This window comes from Lagenorhynchus albirostris, chromosome 9 (assembly GCF_949774975.1).
Source record: "Lagenorhynchus albirostris chromosome 9, mLagAlb1.1, whole genome shotgun sequence".
NCBI lineage: Eukaryota > Metazoa > Chordata > Mammalia > Artiodactyla > Delphinidae > Lagenorhynchus > Lagenorhynchus albirostris.
Window position 1 is genome coordinate 93,360,019 of NC_083103.1, and position 9,881 is coordinate 93,369,899.

The 9,881-nt window shown below is 43.3% G+C and overlaps 1 long non-coding RNA gene across 1 annotated transcript; it reads right to left on the reverse strand.

Moving 5' to 3' along the window:
* Positions 1-317: 317 nt before the first annotated feature.
* LOC132526329 (uncharacterized) lies at positions 318-8,202 on the reverse strand. The gene is made up of 3 exons (XR_009542529.1): positions 7,494-8,202; positions 1,605-1,721; positions 318-753 (listed from the first exon to the last, which is right to left on the reverse strand). It is a non-coding gene; the product is annotated as an uncharacterized LOC132526329 (long non-coding RNA).
* Positions 8,203-9,881: the final 1,679 nt, after the last annotated feature.

A 9,881-nucleotide genomic window follows, 5' to 3' on the forward strand; every position in this document is an offset into this window, starting at 1 on the left:
GTGTGTCAATTCCTTCTTTAAAGTCTTGTTCATAAAACTGCAGGGGTGGGACTTTCCTGGTGGCACAGTGGTTAAGAATCTGCCTGCCAGTGCAGGGAACATGGGTTTGAGTCCTGGTCTGGGAAGGTCCCACATGCCACGAACCACTAAGCCCGTGCACCACAACTACTGAGCCTGCACTCTAGAGAGCCTGCAAGCCACAACTACTGAGCCCCCATGCCACAACTACTGAAGCCTGCAAGCCTAGAGCCCGTGCTCCGCAGCAAGAGAAGCCACCGCAATGAGAAACCTGCACACTGCAATGAAGAGTAGCCCTTGCTCGACACAACTAGAGAAAGCCCACGCGCAGCAACGAAGACCCAATGCAGCCAAAAATAAATAAATAAATAAATATATTTTAAAAACTGCAGGGGTCACATCATCCAACGTGGGAAGAGAAAATGGGTTTTCCTCCTCCTCTCAAATAATATTCTGATCCAAGTAGACTAGCATTAACCAAATACCCTGTGTTCTGTGGCTTTTCTCTTTATTTTCTTCATTGCCCTGGTGGTTTTATCCCATTCTGTAGATGAGTCACTGATGCTCAGAAAGGTCCCAAGGTGAGTAAGCATTGAGGTCGGTATTCATCATTAGACTGCCTCTCTTGGAAAGGCAAAAAAGATAATAAAAGCATTTCAGTTTATTATGATACCATAGGTAGCCTTATTGCATCTGAGAGTTGAACTGATGGATATGCAGTTCCTTCTTTGACATCTAAAAGTAAAGGAAACAAAACTAATGACATTGAAAGTAAAAAAGTAAAGAAATAAAATAAAATAGTAAATACATGAGGTGGGTATATTGGGATGAGAAGAATATCAGAAGATGCCCGAAGCTATTACAGAGAGTGGGTGATGTCTGAAAACATGAGATTCTGAGCTTGGGGTTATCAGGGAGGAAAGACTGAGAATGATCTGAAAATAGCAGGACACCTACCTGATGTCCGGGCCCAATAATATGACAGTCGTGGGAGTATATACATACAGCCACCACTTTAAATGCAAAAAGATGAAGGGAATGTTCAAGAAATATTTGAGGATATAGGTGATTTTGCTGATAATGGATCATAAAATTTAGAGTAAATAGTGGAAGAATTTTAGGAGTTGGGAGGGGTGGGGGGGGGACAGAGTAGGGGATATGCCAATCTTTATGGGGCTTCCAATGTGGGATACGGGGTGTCATGGAAGAACCCCAACCTCATTGAGGAAGGCAAGAAGTAACAAGACTCCAAAGGTGATAACTAGGCAAGCAAGCAGGTTGGTCTGCCACAACTCCTTGGTGGCTAAAAGTTGACATTGAAACTTAATGGATCAGAGCAAAACAGTTTCTTACAGCACAGCAAACAGCAGGAGTATCAGCCTAACTGTGCTGATTCCCCTTGCCCTTAGGCCCCACAGGATGATATAATAGGCCCAGATGGATGCTGCACATGCAGTGGGTTGTGCCACAGCTAAGAATTTCAGGCCCAAGCCTCAGTATCTTTTATAGTAAGCAGCAGACAAGCCAGCCCCCCTCCCCGCAGAAGGTACAGTTGAGCAAGCAAACAGCAGTCACGCCGTGGTCACCTTGAGCTACTTAGTTGCTCCTCTGACTATCGAAACTGCTCAATAACATGGGATATGTCTCACAGTTGGTACCCTCTGCAGGGATGTCCAGGACGCACGAGGGATTGCCTCTCCCAACTTCATGGTGATTGATATAAACAGAGATTAAAAACATAATGGGATTAGTTCCAAGGGATTCAAGGCAGAAGTTCAAGTCTGTTCAGTGTGGTTAGGGAATAGGGAGTGGTGGGTGTCTGGGTATTATTTTTTACCCCTGTTAATAGAGGCAAGGAAGTCTAGGGATTCAAGATCTCAGTCCCAGTTCATGTACCCCTCTTGTTCTCTGATGATGTAGGTAGAAAGCCTGATGGAAGGGGAAGGTTATAATCAAGTTCTCAGGAGCTCAGGTTCACTCTTGGCCCTGTTGGTGGAGGGGCACATTTATACCAGATGCAGAATCCACTTTGATACCTGCTGAAGGAGTTGGGATTTCTCAGGAAACCAGGGGTTAGTCTAAGGTTAGAGATCCCCTCTTTGATCACATGATGTGAATAGAAGACCTGAGAGTTGTGTGGTCTTAGTTCAGTGCACGGACCAGTTACACAGGCACACCCTGCACTCTCTATTTTTTTTTGGCCATGCCACACGGCTTATGGGATCTTAGTTCACTGACCAGGGATCGAACCTGGGCCCACAGCAGTGAAAGCCAGTGAAAGCGTGGAGTCCTAACCACTGGACCACCAGGGAATTACACCCCTTCTGCTCTCTTGATGTTGGGGTAAAAGAACTCATGGAGACATGGTCTTAATCCCTACATACCAGTTCACTCAGACTCCTATTGGGGAAGGGCAAACTTGTTTCTTCAGTCTTTGTCTTTTTTTTTTTTGGATTATATATATATATTATATTATATAATATATATAATATATATATTATATAATATATATAAAACACAAAATGCACCATTTTAGCTTTTTTTTTGCAGTACGCGGGCCTCTCACTGTTGTGGCCTCTCCCGTTGCGGAGCACAGGCTCCGTACGTGCAGGCTCAGCGGCCATGGCTCACGGGCCTAGCCGCTCCGCAGCATGTGGGATTCTCCCGGAATGGGGCACGAACCCGTGTCCCCGGCATTGGCAGGCGGACTCTCAACCACTGTGCCACCAGGGAAGTCCCATTTTAGCTATTTTTAAGTGCACAGTTCAGTTGCATTAAGTTGCAAGTTGCATTCATATCGTTGTGCAACTGTCACTGCCATCCATCTCCAGAACGTTTTCATCTTCCCCAACTGAAATTTTGTACTTATTAAACACTAACTCCCCATTCCCCTCTCCAAGCCCCTAGTAACCATCATTCTACTTTCTGTCTCTATAAATGTGACTACTCTAGTACCTCATGTAAGTGGAATCATACAGTGCTTGTCCTTTTGTGACTGGCTTATTTCACTTAGTATAATGTCCTCAAGGTTCATCCATGTTGTAGCATGTGACAGAATTTCCTTTTTTTTTTTTTTTTGACCACGCCATTCACCTTGTGGGATTTTATTTCCCTGACCAGGGACTGAACCCAAGTCCTTGGCATTGAAAGCACAGAGTTCTAACCACTGGCCCACCAGAGAATTCCCGAGAATCTCCTTACTCTTTAAGGCTGAGTAATATTGCACGGTACACAGACTACATTCTGTTTGTCCATTTATCCATCAAGGAATGCTTGGGTAGTTTCTGACCCTTTTGATTAAAACATCTGGGGAAACTAGAAGGCCCCTTTTCCTCCTTGATGGGGATAGGAAGTCCATACACTTTGATTATAATCATAATTCATAATCTTCGGTATGTATGTGCTACTAACACTGATGCTGATCCAAGTATGGTCTTATTTATTTATTTATTTATATAATGAATTCACTGTCTAACTTTATTTTTTTTTTTATTTTTTTTTTCCCCGCCCTACTGTCTAACTTTAAAAATGGAACGTTGCCAATAATTTACAATCTATTTATTTGCTTCTTCCTTATCTTCTTCCCTTGCCCACCCTAAGGGTTTTTTTCATATATTTTATTGCACCTTATTCCTGAAATATATACTGTTCATGACACTACCCATTTATAAAAACTGGTAGAACTTTATAGCACAAAGAGTGAATCTTAATGTATGAAAATTTTAAAAAATCAACCAGGAGGACAGAAGATTCTAGGATGGAATATAGACTATTAAAAAAGAATCTATATTATAAATGACATTATTTCACTGAAGTGGGTGAGGAAAAAGAGGTGCTGACTTAAGTAACTTTGGAAACTCTGGAAACTGGAAGACTGAAAAGGAACTATACTTACGCTTTGTCCTCAGGTTGATAAAGTCATTTTCCTTGGAGGTATGGGTTAACAGTTCTAAAACCACTCTACGCATAGACCGGGAATGAACAAATAAGTATGTGAATGGCAGATGATGGGAACCCGCTTTCTTACTGTTGGAGTGAGAGGGTACAGTCAGGAAAGGAGGGAAAGCTAGAGTGAACCATGTGATACTGGATTATAGTGAGAGCTATTAGTATGAACTCGTGTTTAGCTTAACACAGATACTGAGAGATGATGATAGTGTTGTGTATACACATATAGGTACAGATACGGTTATTTCCTAGCTCTGTCCTATGAGAGGCCTACAAGCAATGACACCCTATAGCAACGAGGACACCCATTAGATCTTGGTGTCCAAGATCTCCACACCATTCTCCAACAATATATTTTAGGTGGGCTTCACCTTATATATTCTCTCTCTCTCTCTCTCTTTTTTGGTTTGTTTGTTTGGCCATGCCACGCAGCTTGTGGGATCTTAGTTCCCCGGGCCCTTGGCAGTGAAAGCGCTGAGCCCTAACCACTGGACTGCCAGGGAATTCCCTACCATGATACTCTTTTTTTTTTTTTTGCAGTACGCGGGACTCTCACTGTCGTGGCCTCTCCTGTTGCGGAGCACAGGCTCTGGATGCACAGGCTCAGCAGCCATGGCTCATGGGCCCAGCCGCTCCACGGCATGCGGGATCCTCCCGGACCAGGGCACAAACCCGTGTCCCCTGCATTGGCAGGCGGACTCTCAACCACTGTGCCACCAGGGAAGCCCTCTTTTTCTTTTTTTTTAAATTAATTAACTAATTTATTTATTTTTGTCTGCGTTGGGTCTTCATTGTTGCACGTGGGCTTTCTCAAGTTGTGGCTAGCGGGGGCTACTCTTCGTTGCGGTGCATGGGCTTCTCATTGCAGTGGCTTCACTTGCTGCGGAGCACAGGCTCTAGGCGCGCAGGCTTCAGTAGTTGTGGTACGCAGGCTCAGTAGTTGTGGCACACAGGCTTAGTTGCTCCATGGCATGTGGGATCTTCCCAGACCAGGGTTCGAACCTGAGTCCCCATCATTGGCAGGTGGACTCTTAACCACTGTGCCACCAGGGAAGTCCCCATGACACTCTTTTTGAGGTATCAAAAAATTTACATTTTTTCCCATGAAAATATGGAAAAAATTTGTGTTTTGTTTTCTTGTTTTGTTCTCTGTCTTCAATATTATAGTCTTCTCTCAGATATCTGGTAACTTTGGCTTCTGCTTGGCTCTTGGTTAAGAATGAGGAAGTAGGGCTTCCCTGGTGGTGCAGTGGTTGAGAGTCTGCCTGCCGATGCAGGGTACACGGGTTCGTGCCCCGGTCTGGGAAGATCCCACGTGCCACGGAGCGGCTGGGCCCGTGAGCCATGGCCGCTGAGCCTGCGCGTCCGGAGCCTGTGCTCCGCAACGGGAGAGGCCACAACAGTGAGAGGCCCGCGTACCGCAAAAAAAAAAAAAAAAAAAAAAGAATGAGGAAATAAATATCTGTTGAAATCTCTGAGCACAACCATGGGGCTTGCTGACTTTGAGCTTCACTATAGGGGTGAACTGCATGGGTCATTTGTTGAGAACAAGATTCCCCAGAGAAATTTCTTTCAACCACCTGCCTTGATAGTAAAGGTGTATGTTCTGGGAGCCAAGTGGGAAAAAAGGTTAGGGACTCTGCGTACCCAGCATTCAGTATATGAAGAGCCATTTCATCCTCCTGCTTTACTGTGCCTCCCATCCTCCAGTCCAGAACCTCTCTGTTTTACCTTCTCCAGAGAATATAACTCAAATATTCTCCTGGGATGAGGGACAGGCTCAACCAATGCTATGGAGTGGGAAATCTATCTTTCGCACTTAGCTTTCACACAACCCTCCTCATTTTAGTCCAGCCCCACCCCCACCCCCAGTTCCAGAGGTACTTAGTGCTGTCAACCCCTGTGCCTTCTGAGGATTTTGTGATGTAATTCAGGTTGGCTCTCAGATTTGCCCACTGCCAGTTAGGCATTGAGCCTACTCTGTTCTTTCAAACTAATAACGCTTTGATTATTACCTACTGTTCTTCCTGTCCTAGTGAGTCTTTTTTCTTTTAAAAATACCATTACTGTATTGATAGTCGTGCTTTGAGAGGGAGTGAAATTAGATTGATGTGCTCAGTTTGCCATATTAATTCAGAACCTTCTTACCTCCGGTCTTGCTCCCGTCAAATCCTACCTACAAGTCTTTACCTCATCTCTTGCCAGAAACAAGTGGAATCAGGGTGAGGGAGTCTAGACAGGCTCCCTGTGGAGGGTGACCAGTGATTCAGGTCAATGTCAGTGAAGGCATGGTAAATCCTGTCTCCCTCTGAGTCAACACTGAGATCCAAGAGGCTCTATCTTCGGGGTGAGACAAGATAGCAAGCACCAACGCACCATGACAATGTTAATAATGGAGCCATTAGTTTGAAACAGAACCTAATGAGCAGGACCAGAGATGGGGCCTCGCCCCCAGAAAGGGTAGTCTGGGAAGAATTGTATAGGTTGTCACTTAACCCAATGGTGAGGTTCAGGATAGGCCTATAGTTTCAGTGAGGAGAACTAAAGGACTAATCCAGAAATCACATAGAGCTAGAGCTGGGATGGTAGGCTTCAGCTCCAAGGACTCACCACTGGAGCAAGACTAACACCAGAGAGACTGTAGCCCCTAGGTCCTTGCTACTCAGAATATGGGTTCAAGGACCAACAGCTGGGGTATCATCTACTAGCTTGTTAGAAATACATAATCACAGGACCTACCCTAAGCTTATTGTGTCAGAACCTACATTTTAACAAGATCCTCAGCTGATATGAGTCTGCCCACAGTTTAAAGGTCTTCTATACCTACCTCTGGGAACAAGCTGAGGGCAACAGTTGCTACAATTAGGGATACTCTTACAGACTTGCAGAAAATAAATCAAACTGAACTGACACTACTTTATTTGTGGTGAGTAAATGGATTTTCCAGTGCTTGATCTACTCAGATAAAACCCAAGTATACCATTATGATGGGACCACAAAGTCAATAAAATTTGTAGGATGGTCATATTTTCTCAATTAATATGGAAGGGCTCATCATACTCTTACGTTATTAATTTTATGAAGGCACTAAAACCAGATGGAGAAACACGTGTCTTATGTTTCAACAATTGCCAAGGGTTTAGAAAAACAAACCAAGAAAAACATGAGGACATTTGGGAATCTAAAAGACAAAATGTAGGATTTGTGTAGCCTCACATTCTTGGTGTAGTAGAAACATAGTATTTTGAGTCAAAAGACCTGGTTTGAATCACATGTCCTTCACTTACTGGCTAATAGTGGCCAAGTTATTCAACCTCTGAGTTTTCTCATCTGAAAATGAGGAATAATAATACCAAATCATAGGGTTAAGTGAGCATTAAATAAGATGGTAAAGGGACTTTAAAGCTATGAGGTACTGTGCAAATGTGACTTTTGTTGTTATTAAGCCCCTGGTTCAATTACAATTCTGTAAAGTAGAGCTATGACCAAACTGTATGACTAAAAAGTCTGGGGAATGCGGTAATTACCTGCATGTTGTGATTTGAGAGACACCAGAAAAGGTCTTTGCTTGAGTGATAACTACAGCGTCTGAAATTCCGCCATCAATGTTATTATTCCTTGAGGTTAAATTAGTCTATTGTCTCCGTGAATCCCTCTGTTAAAATCCAAATTCCACAATGAAAATACAATCAGCCCCTACTTGTTTTATTGCTTTAAATGTTTCAAAATTTTTTCGTATTTATTATCTTATATTACCCTTTCAATTATGTGATATGGTGGGGTTGATATTTTTACTATTTTTGCCATTTTGCAAATAAACTAATTGAGGCTCAGACAGCTGAACGTGATTTAACCAAGTTCACACAGTCACTTCCATCCCTCCTGAAACTCAAGTCAAACATTTAAGTAAGTCTTTATCCTTCCTTTCCCTGCTATCTTATATTCGAGGCATGAAAATATGCTATCAGTTCTACCTCCAAAATATTTTAAAATCCATTTTCTCTTCTCCATGTCTACTGCTATTTACTTTATCTACCATATTTCTACATCATTATCATCTCTACACTATCATCTCTCACCTGGACTACTGTGATACCCTTCTGACTCTTCTCCCTGCTTCTACCTTTACCCCCACAATGCATCGTCATAAAGTAACCAAAATGATCTTTTAAAAACAGAAAGTGGATTTTCAACAAATGGTGCTGGATATCTACATGGCAAAGAATGAAATTGGACTCTTACCGTACACCGTATACAAAAATTAACTCAAGGGGCTTCCCTGGTGGCGCAGTGGTTGAGAGTCCGCCTGCCGATGCAGGGGACGCGGGTTTGTGCTCTGGTCCGGGAAGATCCCACATGCCGCGGAGTGGCTGGGCCCGTGAGCCATGGCCGCTGAGCCTGCATGTCTGGAGCCTGTGCTCCGCAACGGGAGATGCCACAACAGTGAGAGGCCCACGTACTGCAAAAAAAAAAAAAAAAAAAAAACTCAAAATGGATGAAAGATCTAAACGTAGAAGCTAAAACTATAAATCTCTTAGAAGAAAACATAGTAGAAGAGAAACTTTATGACATTGGATTTGGCAATGATTTCTTGGATACAACACCAAAACCACAGGCAACAAAAGAAAAAATAAATAAATTGGACTTCATCAAAATTAAAAACACTTTGTGGGGCTTCCCTGGTGGCGCAGTGGCTGAGAATCTTCCTGCCAATACAGGGGACACGAGTTTGAGCCCTGATCTGAGAAGATCCCACATGCCGCGGAGCAACTAGGCCCATGAGCCACAACTACTGAGCCTGTGTGTCTGGAGCCTTTGCTCCACAACAAGAGAGGCTGCGACAGTGAGAGGCCCGCGCACCGCGATGAAGAGTGGCCCCTACTTGCCACAACTAGAGAAAGCCCTCGCACAGAAACGAAGACCCGAGACGGCCAAAAATAAATAAGTAAATAAATAAATTTATAAAAAAAAAACACTTTGTGCATCAAAGAACACTATCAAAAGAGTGAAAAGACAACCCATGGAGTGGGAGAAAATATTTGCAAATACCTGATAAAGGATTAATATCCAAAATACAAAGAACTCCTACAACTCATCAACAGAAAAACAAACCAACCAATTAAAAATGAGCAAAGGACTTGAATGGACTTTTTCTCCAAAAAAGATATACAGATGGTCAATAAGCACATGAAAAGATGCTCAACATCACTAATCATTAGGGAAGTGCAAATCAAAACCACAATGAGGGGGCTTCCCTGGTGGCGCAGTGGTTGAGAGTCCGCCTGCCGATGAAGGGGACATGGTTTCGTGCCCCGGTCTGGGAAGATCCCACATGCTGCGCAGTGGCTGGGCCCGTGAGCCATGGCCACTGAGCCTGCATGTCCAGAGCCTGTGCTCCAGCAACGGGAGAGGCCACAACAGTGAGAGGCCCGTGTACTGCAAAAAAAAAAAAAAAACCACAATGAGATACCACTTCACATTCATTAGGATGATGAAAGAAAGAAAGAAAAAGAAAGAAGAAAGGGAAAAGAAAAGTAAAAGAGGAAAAGAAGGGAAGGGAGAAGGAAGGAAGAAAGAAGAAAGAAGGAAGAGGAAGGAAGGGAAGGAGGGAGGGAGAGATGGAGGGAGAGAGGGAGAAAGGAAGAGAGAGAGATGAAAGAAAGAAAGAAAGAAAGAAAGAAAGAAAGAAAGAAAGAAAGAAAGAAAGAAAGAAAGAAAGAAAGAAAGAAAAAGAAAGAGGAAGGATGGAAGGAAGGGAGAAAGAAAAGGAAAGAAAAGAACAAGTGTTGACAAAGATATGCAGAAATTGGAACCCTTGTGCATTGCTGATGGGAATGGAAAATGGTGAAGCCACTGTGAAAAACAGTATGGCAGTTCCTCAAAAAATTAAAGAATTAGGGAATTCCCTGGTGGTC